General features: G+C 38.5%; 1 pseudogene; it reads left to right on the top strand.

Annotated features, from left to right (window-relative positions):
* Positions 1-2823: 2823 nt before the first annotated feature.
* On the top strand, positions 2824-8470 carry LOC117482138 (annotated as a pseudogene).
* Positions 8471-17129: the final 8659 nt, after the last annotated feature.

Below are 17129 nucleotides of genomic sequence, written 5' to 3'. Positions count from 1 at the left end.
ACCTATGTTTCGCCTGTTCTAGTGCATTGTGGTTAGTGCTCATGTAAAACCTCACAGCATTCATTTCATTTTAAGCATATAAGTTCTCTTCTGAAATAGAGAATCAAAGAATGTGTGGATGTGTAAGTTGCCAGTTTCAAAAGAGGGGCATATCCAGTATTTCTACTGTTCAAGTTCATTGTTAGTGATCAGGTAAAACTTCAATGTATGTACTTGCACATGCAGTCATTTAAGCATGAAGTCCCATTTGCCTGTGAAATTGAAATGTGTGGAATTGTGAGTTGCCAGTTAACAAGAGGCACTGGATTGTAATTGTTATATTTGTTTATTCTTAAATTCTTTGATTGTGATGTGCTGAAGAGGCTGAGGCCTGATTTATCACAATGATGCCAGGTGTGTGAATCCTATTTTGACCTGATGGATAAAAGCAGAAGCAGAAACCATCCTCAGAATCTGTGTTCAAAGGCCATCATCATTTTCTGTTTAAAGCAGCTTTGCTAGATGTTTATTATGTCAAGAAATGTCCTTAACTTGTGTTATGTTGCAAAACGTGCATTTTTTCAAATCCATATATTCAGCATGTGAAGAATGCATGTTATCAACGTCTAGCAAAGCTGCTTTAAACAGAACATGATGATGGCATGGGGTCTGCGAGACAGCGAGACACAGAGGAACTCAGCCTGAGCACACACACACACAGCTGGGCTGGGCGAGTCGGCTGACAGCTTCCATACAGCGCTGCATTGCCTGGCAGCATAGACAGGTCTTTTCTGTGTTAGAGTTTTACTCGCTACAGGGTGTACTTTGAGGGTTTGTGACTCTGCAGACCGTTTACATGCAGAAAAACCTACATAACACACAAGGGGATGGGTAATAACCAGAAAAGCATATGATAAGACCTTTAAAAGAGAGAATGTTTTGTGTGCTAAAGTGGACAAAAAATGTTCAAAATGTTCATATAATTGAATTAAATCGTAATAATCAACTGAATAAATAATGGCTCTTTTTTTGTTAGTTCATTTTCAATGTCTGACATCAATGTTGATTGAAATCTTCAGCGTGACAATATCTCAATGTTGATTCAAAGACTTTTTGCTATCTGATAATAACATTGTTTCAATGTATAATGCAACGCATAATATAGTTGAATCAATGTTGTTGCAATTCTACATTCTTTCAATGTTGATCATATCGTAATTGAATCAAGGTTGATTCATTGTTGAGATTGATTGAAAATTCAATGTTCTTTCAATGCTGATCATAGCGAGCACTTTCCATGTTATTTTCAATGTCTGACATCAATGTTGATCACAATCTTCAGCGTGACAATATCTCAATGTTGATTCAATGACTTTTTGCTATCTGGGAAGGCACTGTACATCCTCACTCCCCATTGCTCCCCTGGCGCTGTACAATAGCTGCCCACTGCTCCTACTAGGATGGGTTAAATGCAGAGGCCAAATTTCACTGTGTGCTTGTGTGACCATAAAAGAGGGTTTCATCCCTCCAATTATATTCTACAGAATTGGAAAACATAATACAAAACCTTGTTAGTGATGGTGATGGTGTGGGTAAAGTACATACATACATTACCTGCACTATTTGTCTGTTGTTGTAATAAAGTAAATTACAAATGTGCAAATAAAGGATTCTTATATTTTGGCTATTCTTCTGGCTTTGAATTGAGTGGAAGAAGTCCAGACAAGGAAGGTATTGATAGGCTCTGACTCCAGCAGTGCATTGGAAAGCATTAAACATAGGCCTTCAGAAACAAGACAAGACATAGTACCGGAAATAGCACAAACACTTCAACAAATTTGAAGGGCAGGAGCGGTCACCTATTTCATCTGGATTCCTGCACACATTGGGGTGGAGGGAAATGATCTGGTATATGCAAAGTTGGAGACAAAGAGACAAATTAGTATGAGTATATTATATTATATTATATATATATTATATTATATATTATATTGCAAGGCTAAGATCACAAGCATCATGAAATCCCAAATGAAAAAGAAATGGCAGGATGAGTCAGTGTAATAGAGGAGTTGTTATAATGTTAGTTGGAGAAACAAGAGAAGTCAACACAATAACGTGTGGCAAATGTGAATATTGTAGCAAGCTAGCAATGACAAAACAATTGCTGAATTTTTTTTGCAATTTCTAAGAACTGAAGCAAGTACTGAACAGAAACCACACAGAATTAAATATATTTTGCGACGGAGTTCAGGGGATGTGGCGTACAGGGCAGTATTTAGGTTTTACAAACGGACAAGGATTATAACGTAGGATTTGAGGTTTTACAGTGCTCATCTACACTCTATTCCAGAAAGTGGCGGGACAAATTGTATGCAAAACCGCCCCCTTAAGATTTTTTTGACCAATGAGATGTCTGCTGAGGCTGAGTGACATGAATTTGGACCAATCCTGTTAATCGGGGTAACGGTTGATAGCACTCCCATCTTCTCTGGTTAGTGCGTAGCTGCATCAGTACAGATTCAAACCTTTGAATCGGTCGGTTGGAACATTTGAATTCAACCAAAATGAGGGAAAATCGTGCATCTGCAGGCAGGCCAATGTGGAAATCAAATTGGAGCTAAGGTAAGAGAGTAGTTTAGATTTACATTTGAATTCTTAACTCATTCATTAAGTGCGTGGATGTTAATGTTCGTTTGGGCGGGTTGATTAGCCTACTTAGCAGCAATGCTAATGAAAGCTACCTACGGGTTCAACCTGTTCGAATCGTTAAGCTAAGTCATGCTAGTTTGCAGGTAATTTGACCGTTGTTGTGTTTTATTCTCTTCTAGTTTTGGGAAGTCATAAGCGAAGAACATGGCATCGACCCCGACCGGCTCATACCAGGGGGACAGCGACCTGCAGCTGGATCGCATCAACGTCTATTACAATGAGGCTTCAGGTTAGCTTTGCTTTAGCTCCTAGCTATGTTGCTAGCGCCGCCGTTTCTAGGATACGGCAACAAGTCAACAAAACGTCAAGATAATAATACTTTCCAAAAACACAATACAGCTTTAACTTATTATAATATTCTGTCGACATATATTATCCAGTCACTTCGGTTATTTTGTATTATTTATTATATATTAGGTGTAACAAGGGGTTAAATTGAGCGGAGGCTGAGCCCCAAATAGGGCGATGCTCTGACGTCATCACCCCCGTACCGTTGTCAGAAGATATCAGAAAAAGATATGTCAAAACGTTTCTCGTTCTTAACTATACTATATTTAGGGTCGATATGTGTTGACTTTATTTTAAAATCGGCCTTGGTGAACGTGTGTCTCTGCGTTGGTGCTGCAGCACCGCCCAGACTCCGCTGCGGGCGGGTGGTGCAAAGGCTCTGCGCCAAACCACCCCGCCCGTCTTGGTAACACGGAGCCCGTTTCTTACACCATGCTATATGCAGGGGTGCACATAACTTTTTTAGTGAGTTACTCAGATGAGTACCAAGAGACAGCGTTTGGTACTCACCCCACACGAAGCGTGGTCCTCCTCAGTGTCTCCTTCACTGTCCTCAATTTACACTTCTTGCATGCTAGATGATGAAGATGCACCTCCCTGTCTCTTTTTAAGCCTCCGATTTGCTTTCTCCAAACTTGTTGCCAAAACTGTGAAGTCCTTGCATTTCCTTAGGCCAAGTTGAAGGATCAAATACTAAGAAATTATCACATGACTTGAAGTCATATCTGATTTCAAATGTGGGAAGTACAAAGCACACTTATTTACTCAAGTACAATTTTGAGATACTTGTAGTTGAATTGAGTATTTCTATTTTATGCTACTTTGTACTTCTACTTTTACTCCACTACATGTATTTAATACCTTTAGTTACTTTACAGATGTGGATGAATGATGTGAAATCTAATCAAGTGTTAAATCAGACTTTAGTTCCACCTGGAGTAAATTCCACAAGCTACCCTGCAGTATACAAAGTCATTCAAACTAGCTGCTCCTTTACCAGCTTTGAGAACACTTTCATGATCAATCATTATAAAACATATCATATTATTCTGAAATGGACCATCTGCACAATGAATACTTTTACTGTCGCTACTTTCACTATATTTTGATAATACTTTTCTAATTTTACTTGAGTAACATTTTGAATGCAGGACTTTTACTGTAACTGAGTATTCCTACACAAGATCTGAGTACTCTTCTTCCACCTCTGTCTGATTTCAAAACTCTTCCATAACACCCTGAGTAAGTTTGCAGCTGTGTGTTTCACTCCACTTTGGTGTAAATAAAACTGCAGCAGCTTGACCACAGAGCGTGAACGTTGTGATCAGATGATTTTGCGCAGTTCTCCAGTGTGTGCGCGGGGCACAGAATGTGCACAGGGGAGTCTCCCACCGCAGCCAGTTGGCGGACTTTTGGCACAATTCTGTTGTTTATAACCGACGTTAACCCTGTCTGTGCACACGGCGACCAACTCTGTCGTCCAGTGATCTAAGCCTGTGCCTCCTGGAAAGCTTCACAGGTCCGTCGGTTATGTCCTGCGCGGGCTCACCCAGCTCCAGTTCAATCAGTCATAGAAAGATTTTTTGCAGGGAGCGAAACGGCAACGTAGCTGCTTAATGTCTTTGGGTTTTTTGACATGCCTAGTAGTTTACTCCATTGAGTGTTGACAAGAAACACGTGTAGACGAAATATGTGTTTTGTTTTGATGTTTTGAGGTACGCAAAGGCGCGTAGTGACACAAGTGACGTTACGCAATTCAGATTTGTGCCGCGCATGCGTACCTGCGTACCAGTTATGTGCACCCCTGGCTATATGTATGCCTGTGCTTAAAGCTGAGTTATGATCAGTCATAACACCGAATGTGGTTATGATCAAATTGTGTATCGTGAGATTTACAGCATACTGTAAATGCTGAGATTTTCGAACAAATATTTTTAAGCTACGCCGACCAATACAAAGCACGTACACATTTTTGTGTATATATTAATAATTGAAGATGTATATTAATTCAAGTTTAATGTCACTATTAGAAAGACGGTCATATTTGTAATACTTTTTTGTCTCATTTGGTGGCATCAATGTGCGCATTTGATACAGTAGCAGATTATGTGATGTGCGACCACGCCCGCACCTCGACACAGAGCCCCCCATAGACAATCCCAATTTAACCCCTGGCTAACCTTGTGCTGTAAGAAGACTGGACTGTATTAATGCCAGACAAACTATTATAAAATATAATTGAGCGTACAATATGCTTTTTACTGTGTTTGGTCATACTTTAAGAAAGCAAAGTCTTTGATGAAAAAAGATTAACATGGTTTTGCTTGAATAATTATAATGCAGCTATTAAGAAAAAAAAATGCTTAATATAAATAATGTCGTCTTGTGTTTGAATCACCAGGTGGGAAGTATGTCCCCCGGGCCGTGCTGGTGGACTTGGAGCCCGGCACGATGGACTCGGTGAGGTCCGGTCCCTTCGGCCAGATCTTTAGACCAGACAACTTTGTCTTTGGTGAGAATATGAAAATGTCTTGTGTTTTAACTTGGGTTATTGAAGTTGCCATACTGTGATTAAGCAACTGGATTAGGGCTGAACAATATATTCCAAAAAATAATTTGTCGTCTTGTGCGATATACACATTGTGAAAGGCTGAATTATTGCATTTAAGTATTTTTGAATGAGTTCACAGACTTTGAACATAAAACTGCATTACTGCAACTATCATTATTTTTTTATTGCTGCTTAATTTTTTAACTTACATTTATTAGTTTTACATAAAGCCATGCCATCGTATGTTTTCCGCATATTGTGCAGCCCTGATCTACAGTCACTCTTCACTAGGGATTGGTATCGTTAGGATTTTATCGATACCAATACTAGTTATCGATACCGGTATTTTTCGATACTTTTCAATAATTTGGTGCTCAAAATTATAGACATGATTACAAGATGTGAAGATTAAACAACAGTCATTTTATTGACATTTTTATTTATTTAATGTAACTTTTTTCAATGTCATACCAAGCAGGTATGAGTGTTTGAACAGTGTGTCTCTGGAAGGGGGGTGGTAATTAGGGGCAGTTCATAAATCCATGTATACATGACCATTATTCAGTTAAAACGAGACGCTGCGTGCGCACCTCCTAAACCGGAAGCTTTTGCCAGTTATGTGCTAAAGCAGCCGTTAGCACCCGTTTTGCTAAGTGTTGATTTAGACTCTTGGTGTTGGAATTCTGTTCCGTGTAGGTAAAATGGTTAATATCGTCTGTGAGCTGAGTTTCTTACCGTTAAGTGCATCATTAATAGGTTGTTAAATGTTAAGAAGCCTTGAGACGCTGTTTCTTGCAAGATGTTGCGTCTGACCCCGGGAGTCTCACAATAATAAGAGCGCTGTTAGGAGAGATGACGAGTGGCATTCACAGTGGCCAATCAGAGTGATAATCAAACCGGATCCGTCACACGGGATGAGGGTTCCGAACCAACCAGAATTGTTTAAACTAAGGAAGTAGCGTAATTCATATACCGATAGCAGCACCATTTGTCCAGTGGCTTAACGGTATACCAATACCGTCCAATCAGGTACCGGTACTGACTTAGTACCGGTTCGCGATACCCATCCCTACTCTTCACTCTAACATTTGACCAATGAAGTCCTATTTAATGTAGACCCAGGATGTGCTGATGTCACAGCTTTGATAGAGTTGTGTGTTTGCATGTGACACAGGCCAGAGCGGAGCTGGTAATAACTGGGCTAAGGGTCACTACACTGAGGGAGCCGAGCTGGTGGACTCGGTCCTGGATGTGGTGAGGAAGGAGGCGGAGGGCTGCGACTGCCTGCAGGGCTTCCAGCTCACACACTCCCTGGGTGGAGGAACCGGCTCGGGCATGGGCACGCTGCTCATCAGCAAAATCCGAGAGGAGTATCCAGACCGCAATCATGAACACTTTCAGCGTGGTGCCTTCCCCCAAGGTGCTTATAATACACCAAAATACTACAACATTAACTATGTTTCTTGTCTTATTTCTTGCCTTAATGTAAATCCTTCTCCCTCCCCCCGACCTCAGGTTTCAGACACAGTTGTGGAGCCATACAACGCCACCCTCTCCGTCCACCAGCTGGTGGAGAACACAGATGAGACCTTCTGCAATTGATAATGAGGCGCTGTATGACATCTGCTTCCGCACACTGAAGCTCACCACCACCCACCTACGGAGACCTCAACCACCTCGTCTCAGCCACCATGAGCTGTGTCACCACCTGTCTGCGCTTCCCCGGCCAGCTCAATGCTGATTTGAGGAAACTGGCTGTCAACATGGTGCCCTTCCCCAGGCTGCACTTCTTCATGCCCGGCTTCGCCCCATTGACCAGCCGTGGTAGCCAGCAGTACAGGTAGATATATATATACAAAAGCATTAAGAATTGTAATTTTTCTAGAGAACATAAAATGAATGTAAGCAGGTTTGGCCTCAATATCCTTCCGTACTTCCATTGTTGATTTCTAACAATAATTGCCTCGCCTTGAAAAGGCAAACAAAGGGAAAAATTGAACAAGCTAAATGTATTGCGCTCTTACCAGTTTGTCATGAATTACCAGCACCACACGTTTTTTTTTTTACCCCCCCCCCCCAAATACATGTAAATGTGATTAAGACGATTATATATATTTTTCACTTAAAACAACACATTAACAAATGCATTTTGAAATAAATCTTTATCGGATGGTGTGTCCTCCCCAGGGCTCTGACGGTTCCTGAGCTCACCCAGCAGATGTTCGACTCCAAGAACATGATGGCAGCCTGTGACCCACGCCACGGCCGCTACCCTCACGGTCGCCGCCATCTTCAGAGGCCGCATGTCCATGAAGGAAGTAGACGAGCAGATGTTGGATGTGCAGAACAAAAACAGCAGCTACTTCGTAGAATGGATCCCAAACAACGTGAAGACTGCCGTCTGCGACAGTCCCTCCCCGTGGCCTCAAGATGGCCGCCACCTTCATCGGCAACAGCACGGCCATTCAGGAGCTGTTCAAGCGCATCTCAGAGCAGTTCACCGCCATGTTCCGCCGCAAGGCCTTCCTCCACTGGTGAGTGATAGAGGGTTTACGTATTTCAAGATGAATCGTTTGGACAAATAAATGTCAGGAAAGATTGAAAGTTATATGTAGTGAGTAATATTTCCTTGTTTCAGGTACACCGGCGAGGGCATGGATGAGATGGAGTTCACAGAGGCTGAGAGCAACATGAACGAACCTGGTGTCTGAGTACCAGCAGTACCAGGACGCCACCGCTGAGGAGGAGGGCGAGTTTGAGGATGAAGGCGAAGAGGACCTGGCCTAGACGCCCACCCCAACGTTTTCTCCCCATATGCAACAGTTAGTTAGGGCGTGGTCAACATTCTTCAAAAGCATCATTGTAGAATTATTTACAATTTGCTTATTTATTCAATAAAACAACAGTTTTAAAGGATGGCACAGTAGTTCCTCTGAATGTCGCATAATGATAACAGTTCTTGTCCCGCCTTGTTCTTAAATGTCTGTTGTGTTCTTACACGTTCTGTTTCTTCTTTCCTGCTTTCGATATCAATGTTCTTATCTTGTGTCTTTTGTTCACTCTTTTTTTTCAAGTTGCAAGGTTCATTTGTTATGAAACAGAACAGTGACCAGTTAAAGGCACTGAATTTGACAAATCCTGTTTTTGATATGAAGCTTAATTGTTTTGAAGGAACTGTTCACTGTTACAATGCGTGTACTGGGATGTTTATAACATCAAATGTGAAGATAGATTTTAATAAAAGAGTTATGATTTGGTGCTACATCGTGTTGTTCCTGAACTGAACTATGACCAAATTATTTAGTGCTTTCATTTATTAGCTTGAGTTAAACGGTATGTAAGCACATTTCTGTCACTGAAAAAATATATGTATATAAGAACAATCCCAAAATAATGACATGGGATATAAAAATAGTAGAAAGTATATTTTGTTCTGAAGTCAGCCATTTTGGCTTCATGCCCACTGAACAACTGTCATAGGATTAAAAGAGGTGTACAATACAATAGACAAAATGGCGCTTGAGCCGGATAGAAGATATTGGTTATTATATCTGTCAGAATGTTTTATCGTGGTGTCTGTTGCTGAATACCAACTGCTATCCCTAGCTAACGTTGAGCTAGTGATTTGCTGCTGCAATTATTCAAGCCCTCCGACGACGCATCAAAAGATCATTCCACAAATGTCCATTATAAATACGACCTTATTACTCAGTAAATTATATTAAGTAATAAGGAATTCAAAATAAGACGTTGGCAAGGTGAGATACTAAGTCAAAAAATGGTGGTAATTCATAATAATGACATAGTAAAAAAAGTCAAACCAATGAGTGGTCCTTTTTTTTAAGATGTTATGTCATACATTTTAAAGAGTCATAATTACGTACCATTTTTTTTTCCTCGTGTCAGAAATGGGCTTCCATATGCCATACCATTTGGCTTAGTGTCAGAGAAATTTTGGAAAAAATTGAATAATATTTGGAGTTGAGTGACTAGTCTGTACTGATCCATCTTAAGATGTTCTTAGAAGATGACATTCAGACTTGTGGCCTCAATGTAAATGCTGTTTTTTTTTCCTTTTCTCTTTGAGGCGCAGAGATGGGGACAGACAGGGAAATCGAAATTCTGTTTATCACTATCCCAAAAAAAATAAAAAATAGATTATCGGGACAGTGATTAGCCATTGCGTCTGCATGCGCCGCCTTCTTGGGATCACCAAATATATATCAAAAATATGAGGAAAAAAACGACATAATATAGCTAGTCTGTCAAGAATCTGAGAAAAAATTGCGTAATTGCTGTCGAATTATTCAAAACAAAATACAAAGTATATATATTAGAAGACTCATTAATTAATTAAAAGAATTTCTTCAACTTTAATATTCCAATATCTATCAGAGAATTAGGTTGTAATGTTGAGAATAAATTAAACTACTACCCCTTATGATTTTCCATCCCACACCACATATAGCCTACTGTAGGCCTTTATCAGGACGGCAGACCTGCAACAAACAAAACTGGGAGTGTTTGTCCACCTGAAGATCCCACCTGATGAGTCGGCTGGATATCACAATGTGCCAGCGTAATTCTTGGTAATACAGTATGATGCTTTTGTGGACTGGTGGCCCTCAGACATCAATAATGAAATCTTAGCGTGGAGCTTTCCCTGAAATGAAACACTGCTTTCTGGGATATTTCCGCCTGCTGCGGCTGAGTCAGGGAGTTTGAAAGAGACATTGTGTTATTTAATCACAACAAATGACTTCTTCTTAGTTTGCAAAGACAACTGAGAGCATTTAATAAACTGCACTGCACAGTAAGTTCATCAGTGTTTCTTCATCACATGAAATGCTATAATACGAGCCCCCAACCGAGCCCCATATGATACCCTACGGCAGGGATGTCCAAACTTTTTAGGGCCACATACATAAAAACATACGAAGGGCTGGGCCACTCACTCGTTAAGTTAGCAAAATCAATCAAACGTATAGGTACATTATTATAATTGAAAATGCTTTAAGAAAAAAAAAACAGCTTTCAATTAACAGGGGTTTTTATTATTTTCATTTTGTTACAAAAAGTGTTTTCAGCTCATCCCTTAAAATAGAAGCCTCAGATTGCTTATAATAAGGGAAATAGGAAAGGGTACATTTCAAGCTTGTTATGCAAATAAGTTATTGGGCTTTTTTTGATCAACTAAGATTTCTTAGAAAATTACAATATAAGTCAAGCATACTCGTTTGGGCCATGTTCCATTATACTTTAGAAATAACTGAGGGCCATTTCATAATGGACAGGAGGACGCAATTGGCCCCCAGGCCGTAGTTTGGACACCCCTGCCTATACACACTCCTCTGATCCGTATTGTGTGTTATTGAGTACATGCAGCTGTAACCTGACGTACAGATTGATCTTCTACCCTTCTTTCCTGAGTCAATCATTGACTATTGGATAAATCATCTCGGCCAATTTGTTCATTGTGAGTGAATATGATTGTGCTGAGTAAGCAATTCAAATTAAATTGATTTGAGTCTTGTGAAGCCACTGTGAAACTAGCAAAGCATTAAATGGCTACAAATAGGCTAATCATCATGAAACATATTGAAACAACAGCAAACTGCTGTAGAAACAAGTGTTCCGGTTGCAACCCTGTCTCCTAGAAATTACGTTCCCACAAAACTAAACTGCATTCTCAAATACGTTTCTTGCGAAACGTATTTCCTTCCACGTTACGTTTGTTATGAACATATCTTAAATACGTTTATTTTCTACATATCTTCTAGAAACCTATTTTCTCTTACATGACGTTTGTTATGAACGTATCTTAAATACGTTTGCTTTCTACCTATATTTGCCATTTCTTTTCTAGCTTATAATATTGATAATAGTCATTTATTAATATCATTTTAGAGCAAACTTATTTTCGCGCTGGCTGGCGGCTGACTTTTCAGTTGACCAAATCCGTTATTATGCTGGTTAATGGTTAATAATCACAATATTGTTTGTAGTCGTTTCATACAGCATTCTCAATTACGTTTAACAAGAAACGTCTTTTGTCCCACGTTACGTTTGTTCTGAACATATCTTAAATACGTTTGCTTTCTACCTATCTTTGACATTTCTTTTCTAGCTTATAATAATGATAATAGTCATTTATTAATATCATTTTAGAGCACACATTTGAAATCGACGATCGGGCTTGATATCCTATGGTTAAATTAAATCAGTAGGCGAGGCTGTAATTTCGCCAGCTGCGAGGCAGAGTTTTAACATGCCAAAAAGCTGCTGTGTCGTTTATTGCACCTCAAACACCTCAAACTTCCTCTAAGGACAGCAGAAGAGCTCTGTGGCTTCAGGCTTGATCGCCGTTCAAATGACAGCGTTGGTTTCCCCAAAAGTGGGTGGGGCTGTGACGTAGATTTTACTCTCATCTATTATTCAAAACCATTCTATTTAATCCAAACGTCAATTACATGCCAGTGTTTTATCTTTTTATTAAGCGATTTGTTTATGTTGTTTAACTCATAGATATATATAAACATATGCTTTTATATATATCTATGGTTTAACTGGGAATGTTTTCACATTGAACCGGAAGTACGTCACTTCACTTTGTCTTCTTCGTCCCTTTTACGTTCCAGACAATGCATGGCTCAGCGTAACAGACTGAACAGCGACCCCAGGTGTGTCTACATTGGAATTACATCTTCAATACTGAAGGAAAAAACTTTGTGTTTGTTAACTGGGTTTTTAATGCAGTTGGCTTTTCTTAATGGTTACAATATTGCTATGAGTTACAGTATATATCTGAAGCAAATTATGTTTCTGAAGATGTGTAGTCAATTCCACCCTTCAATGTAGCATAAATGTGAACTCCATTACAGGAACAATACCGGAAACAGACGTAGGAAAGATCCTCAGCTCGCTGATTGGATGTTTTAGCCGCAATGCACGTTGGGATATGGTGTTTATGCGATGTGAAATCCGAAAACATTAAAAAAAAATAATAATAATACTTTATTCCGAGTGTTCTTGCTTTTCTCTTTGAAAGTCATCACATAACGGCATTGTAATACACGGTTCGGCTGCATTAAATATTACACATCTGCCATAGTTCTTTATTTATAGAGCCCTGATGAGAAGACTTCTGGACAAACAGGAAGAACTGCCGCCGAAACTGAATACGTGACGTGGATCATAAATATATCAACAATTAAACAACATCTTACATTTCTTTTCACAAAATACGTCTCCTTGCAGTATCAATACTAATACGGCTGACTTTTATATTTGATCCAATTGGTAGATAGGTTATATTTACACCATAACGGTGCACAGCTGATAGAAAAGGACTTGTAGTTTTTAAAGATATTACTGATTTTCTTTGAATATAAGAATGTAAATACTGAGTTGAGAGAATAGTCAGGGGATTTGGGTGATGGGAGACACATCTATGGAATCACAATTTCAATAGCTTACCATTAAATGACGGATATACCTTTCTGTCTGTGATGTTTTACAAATCAGATATTAATGTGTAGAAGTAAACATGAGAAATAATATAGCAATATCCTGTACAATTATGTAAAAACATGAATAAAACTACACATCTTCAGATGTTATACATACATAAGTGTCCTACACTAGTAATACAAAGTTATTATTAGTATACTGTGTGTACCTTGTGTGCACCGCCTAGTGGTTAAAGCACGTTATTTAATTATTTTTGTTGAATAATGTTATTTTTGTTGAATAATGTTATTTGATGAATAAAATATTAAGAGTACATACTTTCATAGGGGGAAAGTAGAAGGTCAATGATAGAAATATAGAATATAAAAAATCAAGAAGATACTGTAAGTGATCTCTACAATAAAACAGTTTAGTGCCTGATGTACAAAGATATTAATATGAGGATGTGCAAAACAGACAAACTAATTAACCTTTATTAACACATTAAACAATACTTTAGGTTTTCTTTCAAATAAGAAAAAGCTTTGGGGGTATCTACAGATAAATATTAAGCCTGACAAAGTACTTAACGTCTAATATATTGCTTTCCTGCAATGTTAACTGTGTTGAAGCACTTATTTTAACTGATATTATATATATATTAATTATACTCTTATGTATGTAGATAGTATAAGACATGTGCAGAATTTGAGTTTAATGGTGGAGGAATACACACATATTGATAGATGTCTTGTAATGCACTGTTGAGGAACCTGTGACCCAAGTTTTTCATTAATTGCATAACTTCAACATAGTTGTGTATATGATATGTCAATAAACCTTAGAAAATCTTGAAAGGGATGTGCAAAATAGCTATTATATACAGTTTTTAATTAACTATTAGTAGAGAATAACGAGTAATGAATATACTTTATAGAGATCTGCAGATAAATGTTTAGTCTTCTCAAGCACCAACTAATATCTCTCCTGATTGTTGGCACTTGACAATCACCTTTCCCTGAATTTTACTCAGGTGTAACTAAAGTCTGCTTTAAGGGTTGTTTATATTTCACATCATTAATCAGAATCTGCAAAGTAACTAAATAAATATAGTGGAGTAAAAATACCAGGTTAACCTCTGAATTGTAGTGGAGTAGAATTCCAAAGTAACAATGAGCTGGCATGTGGGTATATATTAATGCTTCCCATTATATGGACACAAGCGATTTTCACCCATTTATTAATTACATGTTTTACATTTGTACACACCAATTTGTTTCCTATCCCCTAAACCTCCAGGGCTGTACACAGTTTAATACTGTCAACTTCTAATTTTGGGAAAAACGAAAACGTCTTTTAAAACTACAATTCCCAGTAGAGACGCCATAGAACATGTTGCGAAACACAATAGCCAGCATTTGTAGTTCTGGGGGGGCGTTCGAGTCCAGTTTTGGAAAGTCTGCCGTGGTTTCGTTCCATTTCAAAGAGCTGTTTGGCGCTCGGCGTAACCTTGGCGCACTGCCACTCCAACATCCAATCCCAGAGCTTGAAGATTAATCACGGGGACAACAGGACTGTAGTCCCAAACGATAGCTGGGGATTATGGGTAGTGTAGTGTCTTCGGCCATCCTAAACTCTGATTCTTTTTTCGGATTTCATATCGCATTAACACCATATCCCGACGTGCATTGCGGCTAAAACATCCAATCAGCGAGCTGATGATCTTTCCTACGTCACTTTACAGCCCTGCCCACTTTTGGGGAAACCAGCTGTCATTTGAACGGCGATCAAGCCTGAAGCCACAGAGCTCTTCTGTTGTATACTGTCCTTTCTTCTTAGAGGAAGTACAGAAACACGTAACTCTGGATTTGTTTTAATGTTGAGGTGCAATAAACGACACAGCAGCTTTTTGGCATGTTAAAACTATTATTTTCTGCCTCGCAGCTGGCGAAATTACAGCCTCGCCTACTGATTTTAATTTAACCATAGGATATCAAGCCCGATCGTCGATTTCAAATGTGTGCTCTAAAATGATATTTATAAATGACTATTATCATTATTATAAGCTAGAAAAGAAATGTCAAAGATAGGTAGAAAGCAAACGTATTTAAGATATGTTCAGAACAAACGTAACGTGGGACAAAATACGTTTCTTGTTAAACGTAATTGAGAATGCTGTATGAAACGACTACAAACAATATTGTGATTATTAACCATTAACCAGCATAATAACGGATTTGGTCAACTGAACAGTGAGCCGCCAGCCAGCGCGAAAATAAGTTTGCTCTAAAATGATATTAATAAATTACTATTATCATTATTATAAGCTAGAAAAGAAATGGCAAATATAGGTAGAAAGCAAACGTATTTGAGATACGTTCATAACAAACGTCATGTGGGAGAAAATAGGTTTCTAGAAGATATGTAGAAAATAAACGTATTTAAGATATGTTCATAACAAACGTAACGTGGAAGGAAATACGTTTCTTGCGAAACGTATTTGAGAATGCAGTTTAGTTTTGTGGGAACGTAATTTCTAGGAGACAGGGTTGCCGGTTGAGGCCGCACAATGTTTTGGTCGGATCTTCCTTTTAGAGCATCAAACACTTATTGAAGTCTTTCCCATGATATATTTAGGGAATACTATACTGTGACATTTTTCAGAGTTGTATTAACATACTTTAAAATGATTTTTTTATAATTTTTGAATAACAAACTATGACATATGATGCAAATGCTTTTCATGACTGTGCTAAGATTTGTTCGTTAAGGACTTTTGAATGGTTTATTTATTGTGATTTTTTTTATCGACATTTATGCCATACTATAATATGACTACACTATCACTTTTTTTCTTTGACTACTCTAATTATGTTTTTCAAAATACTATACTGAGTGGTTAAAAATCATAGTAGGGAAGGGTAAGTGAACTATTGGGGGGGGTCCCTAGGCTTCTAACAGCACACTTTCTATATGTTCCCGTGTAAGGCAAGGCAAGGCAAGGCAAGTTTATTTATATAGCACCTTTCAACACAAGGCAATTCAAAGTGCTTTACAAAAATGGAAGACATTTTAAAAATGGCATTTAAAATCAGTCATTAAAAAGAAAAGATAATAAAATAAACATTAAAAGAAAAAATACATGGATAAAAGTTAAAAGTTACAGTGCAGTTTAAGATGTGAATAGTTCAATTAAAAGCAGCGGCAAAAAGAAAAGTCTTCAGCCTGGATTTAAAAGTAGTAAGAGTTGCAGCGGACCTGCAGGTTTCTGGGAGTTTGTTCCAGATATTTGGAGCATAATAACTGAATGCTGCTTCTCCATGTTTAGTTCTGACTCTGGGGACAGAAAGCTGACCAGTCCCTGAAGACCTGAGAGTTCTGGATGATTCATAATTTAGCAGTAGGTCAGACATGTATTTTGGGCCTAAACCATTCAAAGCTTTATAAACCAGCAGCAATATTTTTGAAATCTATTCTTTGACACACAGGAAGCCAGTGTAAGGACTTCAGAACAGGAGTGATGTGATCCACTTTCTTAGTGTTAGTGAGGACTCGAGCAGCAGCGTTCTGAATTAGCTGCAGCTTTCTAATAGATTTTTTAGTGAGACCTGTAAAGACACCATTGCAGTAGTCCAGTCTACTGAAGATAAAAGCATAGACAAGTTTTTCCAAATCCTGCTGTGACATTAGTCTTTTAATCCTAGATATGTTCTTTAGGTGATAGTAGGCTGATTTAGTAACTGTTTTAATGTGACTGTTGAAACTCAGGTCAGAGTCCATGACTACACCTAGATTTCTGGCTCTATCTGTTGTTTTGAACATTGCAGACTGAAGCTCAGCGCTAACTTTTATACGTTCTGCCTTGGCTCCAAAAACCATTACCTCAGTTTTATTTTTGTTTAATTGGAGAAAGTTCTGACACATCCAGTCATTGATTTGTTCAATGCACTTACTCAGTGTTTGAATTGGAGCATAATCTCCTGGTGAAATTGTTACGTAAATGTGTGTGTCATCCGCAGCTATGGTAACTTATTTTGTTGTTTTTCATTATCTGAGCCAGTGGTAGCATGTAGATGTTAAAGAAGACACCTGGCTGTCCTTGACCACGGATATTGCTGACGGAGACGTTCACTTATAAAGAATGAAGCAATGA

Source organism: Trematomus bernacchii, unplaced genomic scaffold (assembly GCF_902827165.1).
Source record: "Trematomus bernacchii unplaced genomic scaffold, fTreBer1.1, whole genome shotgun sequence".
NCBI classification, from domain to species: Eukaryota; Metazoa; Chordata; class Actinopteri; order Perciformes; family Nototheniidae; genus Trematomus; species Trematomus bernacchii.
The sequence above is the reverse complement of the archived record's forward strand: the minus strand, read 5'-3'. Positions and strand labels throughout refer to the sequence as shown.